General features: G+C 40.1%; 1 protein-coding gene across 3 annotated transcripts in view; it reads left to right on the forward strand.

The window, feature by feature from the left end:
- AGPAT3 (1-acylglycerol-3-phosphate O-acyltransferase 3) overlaps positions 1 to 13895 on the forward strand; it is a 93016-nt gene that overhangs the window by 36713 nt on the left and 42408 nt on the right. The window contains exons 1-2 of one of the 3 annotated variants that reach the window (XM_042810367.1): positions 2951 to 3003; positions 4300 to 4420. The exons of 1 other annotated variant lie outside the window; for it this stretch is intronic. The gene's annotated coding sequence lies outside the window, so the exon portion shown is untranslated. Of the gene's footprint in view, positions 1 to 2950; positions 3004 to 4299; positions 4421 to 13895 lie in introns of those variants that run through there. One more of the 3 variants, XM_042810366.1, reaches the window with a different exon arrangement.

The raw sequence follows: 13895 nt of genomic DNA on the forward strand, positions 1-13895 counted from the left end.
GAGAATATTTTCAAAGCTTGAGATATCAAACTAGCTTATGGAGATGTGGTTTGGGGGGTTATCATCTTGCATTCAGAGCAAGGCATGATGCAAGAGAAACTGTATAAGCATTTAAGTGCATGCACATGTATATTTAATTGAAAGAAGTTCTCTTTGAAATGGAGAAATGTATGTACTCAGATGCAATTTTTTTTGTGCTCGATGTACTGTATAAATGCTTTTGATGAGTCTTGGCAGACATCCAAGCAGTAATTTGATATATTTCTAGTTCATGGTTATACTTATTAAATAAATAATAAATTAAAAAGTGGGAGAAGATAAGGATCCTAAACGGAAAGATTCTCTTACTTGGGGGCTCCAGCATTCATGCGTGTACCAGTACAGCAGAAAGTATCAGATCTAACTTGCTTTCAAATCCTGCTCTCTTGCATAACACTGCCTTGTTCCAATATTGAACCAGATATTTTTCTCCTACCGGTTGTAGTGTCTCATTATGGGAACTTTGACCTCAGTACTATCAGTTTTAGTAAAATGTCTGCATGAGAGGAGCAGTACACAGTGAAAAGGCAAAGATCCCTCTGAAATGCCACGAAGGCAGTGCTTAAGAATCACTCTGAAAGCAGAACATTTACTTGTTCCAAGGAGCTGCTTGGCTCAAGCAGTGCAGTTTGTTGAACTGTAGCATGCTTTGTTGCATTGGTTCTGCTGATTGCTGTATTGGGGGATGCTGGGAAGCAGGACTCGAATATTTTTATGCTGAGCTTTTATAATGCACACTTTATATTACCGTACTTGGCAGGTGAAGGTTTTAATGTAAATAAATTTGCTAAAATTACTATTTTAAATTAGGAGATATTTGTTTGCCTTTTTGGCCTGCAAGGAAGATGAGTTGAGCTATTTGCAGTTTCCCCTATAAATCAGCTTTATTTATGTATTTTTCTTCTGTAAGCCACACACTGTACCACTTACCCCACAAAGGACCAGCTGCTTTTGGTGATTGTTTCATAGACCCTTCAGTGGATGTTTAGATAGAGTAGCCCAAAAATACTGTGAGCTGTAAAGAACAGGTGTTGTATCATTGTGCCCTTCTCACAGATATCACAAAGGGCTCCTTAAGCACATGGGTTTGTTGTTCTGAAAGCTTCACTGAGAACACTGCTGTTCTGGTTTGGTTCCTTCTGAAACTCGCTTCTGATCAGCTGATGCCTTTCTGTTCTTGTACCAGCAGCCTTTCTGGCTCAGATAGCTTATTCCCCTTCCTCATCTTTATCTTTATTGTCTTACAGGGGCAAATGCATTCACTCTAAACCATTTTGTTCAGGCCATGCATGCAGGTCACCATGTGCACAGTGTGGAAGCGTTCTGTCAGACTCTTTTGTTTCCAGAGCTTCCTTTTTGAACATAGGTGATCTGTCTTGTGCAATATTCCAAATGGGATTTTAGCAGAGTTTTCTCTGTATTTCCATGTATTTCTGTCTCTCTTGGAAATGTTTCTCTGGATATATCCCAGGGTTGCATAAGCATTTTGCACAGCTGCATCTCTGTGGTGACTTACAGCCTTTTTGTGCTAAGATCAGCTAGTACATCAAGGCCCTTCTACTCCTGGCACTCACCAGCTTCCAGCATCTATCTGAGCTTGCTTGTTTTACATGTGGAGTTGTGCACTATATATTAGGAACTCTCCATCTTGCTTGTGTGGCTCCAGCCTTTAAGATTGTGTTACCTGTTGCATGACAATTCAATTCACATTTCTGTTGAAATTGCTTTCCAACATTGTCTTAATCTGCTGTCATCTTTTATGTAAGCTGTAATTGATGAAAATGAACCAGCAAACTGATATTGTTTTTTATTTAGTGTGTTTGTTAGTGACTCATGGAAAGTCTGCAGCTTTTTCTCTCCACATTATTCTGTCACCATCTCTCCTGGGCGGGATCCTTACTGATGTCAGCTCCAAGTGACAGGTCTCCAACTTGTTTACTTCATGCAATGCCACACAGAAAAGTATTATTTAATGTTTACTGAAAGTCCAGATAGCTGAGAATCAATCACAGAATGGTTTGGGTTGGAAGGGAGCTCATAGCCCACCCACCCCAACCCCTGCTGTGTGCAGGGCTGCCCCCCACCAGCTCAGGCTGCCCAGGGCCCCATCCAACCTGGCCTTGAGCCTCCAGGGATGGGGCACCACAGCTTCTCTGGGCAGCTGTGCCAGCACCTCACCGCCCTCTGAGGAAAGAATTTCTTCCTAATACCTTACCTAAATTTACTTACCTTTATTTTCAGTAATCTCCCTTCAGTAAATCTTTCATGTCCCGCTGTCTTTGTAGCTACATGTTTTAATTTTTGTCACTCTTTATGAAAGCCTTGTGTGTGGTTGATGCCATGTTCATGTGGCCCTTTCTGTGCAGAAAGCCAAATTACATCGTAACAGTAGGGATTTTAAAATCTTGAAAAAAATCTATCGTTTCCATATTTGGAGAGAATGAGATTTTTCTTGATTTGAAAACAGTTGAATCTGAACACTGAGCAGTTGTATTTTGTTGGACAGCTTTCAAGAGAGAACTGTAGAAAGTGATGTAATCTTTTAAAATGCTTGCCTGGTCATCTGTTTCCCTTGCCTCTAACAGAAATGGTGGATGATGGCACTCTTTGCTCCAAAAACCAGCAAACACATTTTGACATAAAATTGACCTTGGGAACTGCGCCAGCCCAGCTGGACTGGCAGTGATGCCATTAACTGTAGAAACCTAAATTTCAGGTAGAGCATTACCAGCTTGCTGAATGGCTCACTAGTTGTTGGCGTGAGTCGATGTCAACAGTGTGGTTGCACAAAGTTCTCTGAAGTAGGTCAGAGTTAAAGCAGTTTTTGAATGGTGTAGGGTGCAGAGTAAATATTCAGGTTGGGAAATGTTTATTCTCAGAAAAAATGGAGTGGCACTGAAACTGACTGCCCAGAGAGGTGATGGAGTCAACATCCCTTTAGATGTTCAAGCAGTGAGGAACACGGTTAGTGGGCATGGTGGGGATGGACTGGTCATTGAATCTAATGAACAGAGAGAACTCTTTTCCCCTTTAATGATTCTATGGTTCTATATTCACTATATGAGCCTATATGCCTGGTTGTCATTTCTGCTTCTCTCATACAACTGTCACAGAATTCTGCAGTGGAGAATGGAGTTCTGGTTACTTCCAGTATCAGATGTCTGCTGGGCATTCTCTTAGATGTATACATTTTTCTGCAGGCCCTACATCCTGATTAAAATTAGACCTGATTAAAATATAGCCTGATTTTTGGGTAGTCCTGTGTGGAGCTGGGAGCTGGACTCAGTGATTGTTATGGGTCCCTTCCAACTCGGGACAGACTAGGATTCAACGTCTTTAAGCTCTGGTAAAAGTCGTGGTGGGTTCGTGGTGTTCACTTTCGTGATTTCCTGAGTTTCAGGATAGATGTTTGAATGGCTTTATTATTACTTTTGAGAAAAAGTAATTATTATTTTTGAGAAAAACAGGTTTGCATTCTGTTAAATCTGATTTTATTGAGGGTTATTCTTGTTTTGAAGTTTGAGTTGTAGATTTCTACATAAACGTTGCATCTAGTTTGCAGGGCTTGTGAAATCAGATAGCACGCTTTAAACAAGCCACCTCTGGGTAAAGTGCATCTCTAATTACTGTGACTAAATTATGTGGAAAGTGAGCTTGTGTCTGAAGTAAATCTTCAGTTCAGTAAATCTAAAATTAAATAATGATTAACTTAATTGCTTCAAGATCATTTAAAAAAACCTCACTCTTAATAAAATATAGGGATTAAGTGTGTGTTTTGAGAATAGATAATTGCTTCTGCTTCATTTTCAAATAACTTCTATGAAGACGGGGTTTTGTAGGTAGAAGAAATACCCTTTGTTATGCTTATTAGTAAAGCTAGGAAAAGTAGGTTAGTTCTTCAGTATGCAAACCCCTTCTCATTTCTGAATAGGAGCTGCAGTTTCACTACTAAATATAAATAGAGCACTTTTGCTTTTAATTTCATAGATATGTGCCAGCCAGACCTTCTGAAAGTAAAGGTAGTTGATGCATGTGGAGCAGGGTGTGACATTAGTACATGGGAAGAGGAACGGAGCTGTTTTTTGGTTTTGTTTTCTTTTTTTCGTTACCTAAAGAAAAGACAGTTAATGTTTATAGGGAGAGTTTGAGCTGAAGGATGGGTGAGTGGGGTTAGCAGCTCTGTGTTATTTGCATTGTATTTTGCTTTTAAACAAAATATTTTTACCCTCATTCATTGAAGAATATCTTTTTTGTTTATAGGCAAATGAGAAAGCAAATCTCTTGAAATATAAGCAGTGGTACTTTCCTGGAGGGAGGAGATGGGAATTCTCCTGTTGCTCTGAGTGTTGCCAGGTGCCAGAAGTGGTCCACAGTGGTGGTGGTAAGAAAGAAATCATCCCCGACGTTTCTGTATTTGTGTTTTGTCTGTAGCAATTAGATGCTTTTAGAAAAAAAGGGGGGTGCACATCCTGTTTTTCTCATAGATCTCTATGGATTGCCAGGAGGGACGTCAAACATCACCCACTCTTTGAATTTAGTTTAGGGAAGCCTGCGCTTCAGCTTGGTGTGTGCTGTAGAGTTGACTCGTGTGCTTTCATGCATGCTGTACCTGTTGGTATTAATTGCAGCAAAGACTCAACCACAGATAAACCCTTACTGAGGTGACTCCTTACATGCTAAATTATTTCCTCCCTCCTTGGAACTGTACTTGGAACTGCCTTAATGTGCGTTGAAGTGGTTCTTACAGAGTTCCTAGAAATCTCTTGACAGCTGATTCTGAAGTCATTTCAGACTGGGCTGCCTTTAAGCCAGATAGCCTTTAAATTTTATCTGGTAACCAGATACAAAAATGTTCAGTTGCAGCAACACTTTTTTTTTCTTTTTTTTTTTTCCAGTGGTCTCTCACCCATAGAAGGTGGCAGCAAAAGTAAAAAGCTGATGAGATCCCACTGACACAGCAATAGGACAGCGGTTTCCAAGACAGAATTTTAAAAATGGACTGGCTAGTGTCAGCTGTTGACATTTTAATGATGATCTCTGTGGTACTCTGCCCCTTTCATGGGCTATTAGTGGCTTTTTTTTATATAGGAAAGTAATTTAACTCTGGTGATTTTGCAAACAGTGTTGCTTTGGTATTTTATAACCTTTCAAGGTCTATTATAGGACAAGTCGTCTCCCACAAAACTTTCATTTCTGTGAGATTCCCTTCAAAGCTCAGTCTCACAAAGCAATGTGCACTGTATCAGCCACAGTCTGTATTCACTTCATGCAAAGGTATATCCCATTTGAAGTTGTTTTTTTTTTTTAATCTGGCTGTAGAGAGAGCTAAAACATTTATCTCAGATCATACTGGATGGGCAAATTATCACATCTCCAACCCCCACATATTCTTGGATCAAAATTTTGCACAAGCACTCACAGTTAGCCACTTCACCTGAATCTGGCTAATGCTGGCCATTGCAGCTTTGGTGGGTGAGGGTTGCAGATGAAACAGCCTCGTTATACTGTGATGGTGACCAGTTGCTTTCAAAGCTGATTTTGCAGTGTTTTCTCTTGAGGTTGTTGCTGTGTGTAAGCAATGCCACAGAAATGCATCAAAGCCCGTTTTTATGTGTTTGCTACCTTTTGCCTTATTTTTCAGTTTTTACGGCTGCGATTTTTGCCTTTTTTCTTTCTTTCTTTCTTTTTCTTTCTTTTTCTTTCTTTCTTTTCTTTCTTTTGTTTGTTTGTTTGTTTGTTTAAGGCCATCAATGTGAGCATTAGCGAGAAGCTAAAATATATTGAGAGGACAGGATTGTATGAACTATGCACAGCTGGTGGATTTTTAAGCTCTATTTCTGCTTGGAGAAGAGAGAATTTGGGCTTCTCTAACCCAGCCCTGCAGATTGCAAAGCCTGGTGTCTGTGCCTGCCATAGGGCATGCCTGACTCTTTTATCTCAGGTTGATAAAGCATGGAAGGTTCTTCTGAAAATGAAATGTCCCAAGTGAGGCGGATGGCCTTGCTGGAAGCTGCGCAGGTTGAATAATCCCCTGAATAATTCCTTCAGCCTTCGCCTTCTTCATTGTTCAGATAAATCCTGAGCGGGTCGATAGATGTTAATATGGATTAGAGAAATTTCACTGAGAGCTTTTCAGTGTCCCAGTGGACACTTCTGACGCAGAACAAATCTCCATTTCATGAACAAGAGCACAACTGGTACCAATGGGCACACAGTCGAGGAGGTGAGGGAATAAAGTGCAGGGAGACTGAATTATGGCAGCGCCTCTCCAAATGGCTGCCCTTTCTTTCTGGGGCTTGTGCATAAGCAGAGGCCCTGCAGGTATCATCTGCTGGTTTTGTCCTTACAGTATATCATCCTGGGGGATGTATTTTTCTCAGTCTCACCAGTGTGGCAATTTGTAACAGTTGTTGGAAGATTTGTTTTTTAATGTAAGTTAGTTGGGTGAAAAAATAGAACCTTCGCAAAGCAGTTGTGGACATAAAGATCTAAAAAAACTGGACATGAGGAAGTATTACTTTTCAGAAAGGGTGGTCAGGCACTGGAATGGACTGCCCAGGGAGGTGGTGGAGTCACCGAGCCTGGGGGTGTTCAAGGAAAGGCTGGATGTTGTGTTGAGGGACATGGTTTAGTGGGAGCTATTGGGAATAGGTGAACGGTTGGACTGGGTGATCTTTTAGGTCTTTTCCAACCTTGGTGATTCTATGATTCTATGATTCTATGATCTAGCGGACTAAAACAAGAAGTGGCTCACAAAAGCAGTAATGACAGTCACAATTTTCTTTTAGTTCAGGCAAGGAGAGGTGTAGAATACATTAGAAACCATTTACATTCTCTGTTTTCATACTTATATTATCAGCACTAAGAGGCAGCTTCAAAGCCTGTAAAGCAGAGGCCTCTACTCTGGCAGACTCTGAAAAGCTGCTACCAGAGACATATTCCCTACTGTTAGTCTGGTGTAGGATGATATTTAAGCCAAGAGTCAATTTTGAACAACATAAAAAGTAATGTTCTTTCCCATCTGTTTTTAATAGATAGCACACTGCGCTGGGACACTGCAAAAATAAGGAATAGTTTTCCTTGGTAGTTCAGAAACACTTGAGTAGGTTGGGTTGTTTCTCAGTGTTGGATTTTTTGTTTGTTTGTTTATTGTGTGAGTTATTGCATGCAGCATTCTTATGCCAGGTGAGAAGTGTTGCTCTGAGCTATTTCAGTGTGGAGAGAATATTGTGATCACATCTTTCATTTGAGTATGTCCCCTCTAACTACTGAGCCTCTATTTAGGAGAGAGACAACAGAAGGTCAGCTCTCTTGATTTTCATTTGAAAGAAACCAGGGTATCAGCTGTGTTTTGTGAAGCACTCAGTCCTCTTGATAGTTGAAAACAGTGAGACTACACCACACTGTTTTGTTCCCTAGGAGGCTGAGAGGAAGGAACAGCACTGTCAGAAGGTGCTGGCTACCTTGGGAACAGGGCCCTTCACTGGTCTGTCCTACTAGAGTGGTCAAGGACCAGTGTGAGCACAGTGGAATTCAGGGGAAATCAAAGATCCATAAGTTGTTTTTGGACAAGAGTTTGGTAATTGCTGCTCCTAGGAGCAGGTGCCTAAACGCAACTTAAGTCCTACATGAGGTTCTTAAAATTTGGTGAATGTGCTCCTTAGCCTATAGACTCTCTTGCGAAAGGCATTATTATTTTTCCATATAAGCAAGGCCAATTTTGTCACAAGACTCTGCACATTTGTTGTTTCCTTAAGAGTGTCTCTCTGTTTCTGCCATGGTTTTGGTGTTCATGTTCATTTGGACCAGTAGCCTGATGCACAAGTGTGGCTTGATCCAAGATTGAGAGGTTAAAGTTTGTGCAACCATATACATCTGTGATAGAAAATGGCTGGTAAATCGTAGAATCACAGGTATTGGAAGGGGCCTCTGGAGATCACAGAGTCCAACCCCCTGCTAAAGCAGGCTCTCTGCAGTAGGTTGAGCAGGAAAGCATCCAGGTGGATCTTGAATATGTCCGGGGAAGGAGACTCTACCACCTCTCTGGGCAGCCTGTGCTCTGTCACTCTGACAGCAAAGAATTTCTTTTGCCAGTTTGTATGGAAATGGAACTTTCTGTGTTCCAGTTTTGGCCATTGCTCCTTGTCTTCTGGCTGCACACACTGAAAAAAGCCTGGCCTCATCCATATGACTCCCATACTTGAGGTATTTAGAAATATTGATAACATCCTTTGCAGTCTTCTGTCCAACCTGTGGAAGAGTCCCAAGTCTCTCAGCCTTTCCTCATACAAGAGATAGTCTGGGTCCCTCGTCATCTTTGTGACCCTCCACTGAGCTGGAGATGATGCCTGTGGTGGCTGGCCTGCTTTAGAAGTTGTTCTGCCATGGTCGAGAACCAGTGTGTGTGTGTAGGACAGCTGCACTGCTGGGTCTGTCTGGCAGTGGTTTAGAAAGTCATTTCTGCATGACTCTCAAGGAAGATACTCATTCCCCCTTCCTGAGCTTCTGCTATACTCAGTAAGGAGTCATCTAGATCTGTATCAGAAGAAGGCAGCAAAAGGGCTCCGATAGAGAACCATCTTATCCTGCAATTCCTTTTCTTTTGTATTGCAGGTATAGCACTGCTGCTTACTCTTGTGATGTGTACCTCACAGGAGAATGTCTGTACTATTAATGTCTGTGAGCCAGCATAGTGCTGGGAAATTTGGTAACATAAACTTGCAGAGCAGTTACGTGTGCTGCTGTGTTCAGTCTACTCATCCCTCTGTGCCTACAACTGCCAATTCCTTGAAATGATTACAGGTTAGCTTAAGATACATCTTGTTTTTACAAATCAGGAAGGAATGGTTGCTGTAAGATTATTTATGCTGTCATTAGAAAGTCCAGAAGGAAACTCTTTAATCCCTGTGTGGTGTTAGAAAGTAGGCATTCCTCTATTCATGGTACGTACTGGATGACTTGACAAATCAAGCGTGCACTCTCAGAGTTCAGGTTCTTTGTATACACAGTTAAGGCATAAATATGTGATGTATTTACTGGAAATGGCATACGTATTCATTCTTTTCCAAGAACTCATTAATATATGCTAAAATCCTGTGAACACGTGCAATACAGACCTTCAGTTGTCAGAAGAGTGCTGATTTCATCTCCTTTATTTTATTTTCAGCTTAATCACAGTGACCTTCGGCTGATTTTCAGCTGTTTTTCTCCAATTTGACATATTTCCATTGCTTGTTATGCCATAATGAGCAACTTTGTATCTTGGTACACTATTACTCAAAACAATTTATATGAAACCCAAGAAAAAGTCCTTGCACCTGGTGGATACAGAGAAGCTCCCAGTATGTAGTATATAGATAAAAAGCAGTCTGTTGTGGTTTCAGTGAAGCATGGACTGTGGAAAACAAAACCATTCACATACCAAGCAAAGCTAAACTGGAACATTTTAGAACTAAAATGCATCAATTCCTTTTGCTAAACTAAAAGCAAACAGTAAGTTTAGGTTGGGTGTCAGGAAGAACTTCTTTACAGAAAGGGTTGTTAAGCACTGGAATAGGCTCCCCAGGGAGGTGGTTGAGTCACCATCCCTGGATGTGTGTAAAATCCATTTGGATGTGGTGCTCAGGGACATGACTTAGCAGAGGGTTGTTAGAGTTAGGGTAGTATGGTCAGGTTGTGGTTGGACTTGATGATCTTTAAGGCCTTTTCCAACCTGAGCATTAATATATTGGTCTTTAATCTAATATGTATTGATCCCAACTACTCAACCAGCCTGTATCAATACAAGCAAACATCAGGACATGCTGACCCTAAGTATGAGTTAAGAGCAAGCCTCTAGGAGTGCCTGAAGTAGGGGAACTCTTGAAATCGGACAAACCATACATCTAAATAAGCTTCCAGTCACCTGGAAGTAATGATGAACTTAGTGACAAAAAAATACTTTCCTTATTAACGCAGAGAAGTTTCAATTATTACAAATATTTCCAAAATTTGACTGCTTGTAGTGGAGGTAAGAGGAACATAAATAGAGTGAATCAAAATAACTATTTCACATTTAATGGGCTTGAAAGTGAACAGTGTAGTCCGCGGACTTAAGAAGCAATTATCCATTGCTGAGTAAATAGCATGAAGGTTCTCATTATATATCTTGATTGGGGAAATATTGATTCTTTTGGATTAGTTTGGTAATTAGAGCAGTTTCTTTGCTTATTTAAAATGAAGCCAACTTGCTTTGCTAGACTCACTGTCTATAAATGTGTTCTATATGAACACAAAACATTGAACTGCAGGCAGTTTTTAATATTCTTGAATATCTGATTTTTTTCTTTGCATATAATGCAGATGAGCTAAGGATTATTCTAGCAAATAAAAATGAATCATAATAACATAGATGCTGCTTCTCAAACCATTATGGTTTCTGGCTGAAGAGCTTTTGAAGAGCAGTGCCAAGCTAGAGTGATGGTATTCCATAATCAAACATGGCACACAGGCTTTTTTAAATGTTAGGCTTTGGTATAATGAACACCTCCGTTTACTACTAAGCTTCTAATTTTTTGAATGTTGGAGAGAAACTTGTGGCTTGGCAGGCCATCTATTCTGAAATGCTGCAAGCTCCAAAAGAAACGGGTGCCTACTTTTATACTGCTAATTTCACCTGACATTTCTTTTGGCGCTTTATAACTCTCAGGAAACAAAGCAATCTCTGCTGCAGTGATGCTGTATATCTCTAACAGGAGTGGCAATGATGGTGTGGTTGTGATGTAGAAATTTCCATGCACGTGATTGCCCACCTCATTTGGGTTAGGCTATTGAGAAACCTCACACACTGAGATCAGAATCAATGCTATAGCACCTGTAGGGCTGAGAAGGAACTCACAGCCATCATTAAATGATGTATTGTAAAGATCCAGTCTGAGCTATTGTGCATGATATGATGATAACAAGAGCAGAGAGCATCTGTGAAAACTTTGGTTCTTTTACTGTCATTTGGGGAGTAGACCTTGCGCAAAGTAGCCCTCTGGAACAACAGAAGATTGCATTTCTAGTGGGCTAGTCATGTCAAATATCCCTAGTCTTTAGCAGAAGGGTAACTAGGTTACCTCTCTTTCCAATACTGCATTAGAAGGCCACTGTTTGGACAAAGGTAAGCAGAGAAAACTGAATCATGAAAATGCTAACAGGTCTTTGATTTCAGATCTTTGCTGGTGTTCAAAACCTGCATGTGTTACCATGGAAGGATGCTGTGCTCTGAAGAATTCATAATGGCTTGAATTGCCTATTTATCAATAGGATTATTTATTTTATTTATCAATAGGATGTGAAGCTACCAGGAGACGGAAGATTTTAATACATGGGGAGAGCTATAAATGTTTCTTTTCAGGTCTTTCTCTCACATAGGTTTTAAAATAGATCAACTACTATGCAGAGCAGCTTCTATTGGGTGTCCCAGCTGAATAGCCAACAACAATCCCACCTTTTAATAGCATACAAGCCTTCCACTTCCAAGTTAATTTTTTGAATGAGTGGAATACTGTATTTATAAAGTGTGCTAGTTCTAATTCAGAAAGATTTCACCATATGTGAAAATGCATTTCATGTTTATGGAGTTCAAATTTACAATCAAAATGAGGTGTTCAAGTGTTTTGTTTGTTTGTTTCTTCTTTTGGGGGGTGAATTGTTCTTTGGTTGTGGTTTTGGTTTGTTTGTTTGTTTGTTTTTTTCTTATTTCATTTACACCAAATAGGTTGTGTGCTGTTTGGCTGCTGACAGCATTGGTATTTAAGCCTGAATGGGCTGGTGTGATCTTGTCTGAGGACACAGAACGAGAAACTTTGCCCAGCATGTATTTGCTTTTGCTATCAGTCTGCTTGATAGCGTGCTCTACCTTTTTTGAAAAATATATGTCTTATGTATACGCAAAAAGAGAACTGACCACAGGGATCATTATGAATTCAGACTGATAACAGCACTGTGAAATATTTGTCAGTAAAATCACCTGCAAGAGGCCCAGCTGTTGTGTTGGGTTGGAATGTACTCCTGATGACAGTTGAGATGGCATGAAAGAGAACAAAAGTTGCATCCTATACAAGGAAGAACAGAGGTGATGCGACTTCTTTGTTACACCACCTTTCTTGCATTCTTCCCATTGGGTTGTAAATGGCAGTCTGTACAAAGTAACATTGCACTGAACGTACTCCTCCATGGAATCAAACTCCCCAGTACAATTTTGCATGCCAACTCAGCTTCCGTGGGCTGTTTGGGTTCTCTACCTGTTGTTATTCCAAACCACATTTTTCACTTATTATTATTTCACCTATTATTCCTTCATGGCTCTAAACAGCACAGTGGAGCCATGTGAGTGACAGTTGCTCAGCAGAGCACCTACAGTTTCTGCGTTCAGTATTTTTATTCCTTGTTTCTCTTGCTACTGAGATCTTCCAAAGCCAAATACTTCAGAACAATGGCTTTCATCTTCCCACCCTCTCCTACCTGCTACACACATCCCTCACAGTTTGAACCCCTTAGAAGTCGTGAGGAAGTAGTATGACACTGGCTACAACCATAAAATAAATAACATGGCTCCTGTCTTGCAGAAAATAATGTTCCTTACCCAAAATTCAAAGCAGATTGGCATTTCTTGAAATACAGACTTCCAATTTCTTCCCAATTAGTGTGCATTACATCAAAGAAAAGCTTTGAACTTGAGTGGGGGCACATACAGTGTTTGCTGAGACTTTAGCCACAGTCAGAAGCTTCTCCTTGTTCAGCAAAAGCATATTTCCATGTTGACAGCTATCTCTTGGCTGACTCTTTCTTTTGTTTGAGGGTCAATTTATGACTAATTTACCATTCGGAGAGCAAAGTGTATCCTCCTTCTTATAATACTTAAATATTGCATGGTGTGGATGGGACTTTATTTGTTTGTCCCTGGTTTTAACAGGTAAGAAAACTATAAGAAAAAAACAGATAAGAAAACCAAGCATTTTCCGGTTTCACACAAACTTACCTAGAAGAAGACTCAAATTTATGAACGCCTGCGTCTATGCCTATGTTTCTCCTGCTACTTTTTACTTGCTCTCATATTTAAAGCCACCAGCCTTTGTGGCTGGAAGTGGGCTTTTTGATGGGCCCCTAGGTCTTAGAGTTTTGTGTTTAAATGCACAAGTGCTCTTGAATTTCTTTTGTACTTTATCTGAATGCAAAGAGTGAATTCCCACCAGCTTTGAAAATTCAACCACCTGGAGCAGAGGGGAGCATTTTGTGTAGTCTTAAAGATGAGTAGACGCTGTTGAGGTTTTACTTAATCATCAGAGACTAAGATTGGCAACATTGTTTAATTATATAACTTGATTATTTCACACAATTCAAGAGGCTTATTACTCAGAAATCATTTTGTACTAGTAGTGCTTCTGTTAGATAATTCCTTTCTGTTTGTTATGTAAGGTTGGTATTATAGTATCGCTGTTTGAATACTGGCACTATAATTTTAGAATTGCTTTTATAATAGAAATAACAAGTAAGATTTGTTCCAGATATAGACAATAATTGCAATTTCCTAATTATTTTATTAAATGAAGCCTCTAGATAACTGCCACTTTGGTTTTGTTGTTTTATTTACAAAATTGTAAGGCTGTCCTTTGCTCAGTCATATTCCATTATATGCACTTTCTGCAGTGAATATTGTGGTCTGGAAAAGTACTGGTCAGCAGTCCTGGAAGCTGGTGATTCAGCTTCACCTATGGCAACATTGCTAGCACCAGCTTGCAGATTGTGAATGTCTGTAAACCTCCTGCCATCTCTGAACTGTGTGTGTTTGCCGCTGAGGTTTTGTTTCAATACATAATTTTGTATGTGAC

The sequence above is a fragment of the Centrocercus urophasianus genome, unplaced genomic scaffold, assembly GCF_019232065.1.
Source record: "Centrocercus urophasianus isolate 14NV4802_14NV808 unplaced genomic scaffold, USGS_Curo_1.0 seq_12, whole genome shotgun sequence".
In the NCBI taxonomy this organism is placed as follows: domain Eukaryota; kingdom Metazoa; phylum Chordata; class Aves; order Galliformes; family Phasianidae; genus Centrocercus; species Centrocercus urophasianus.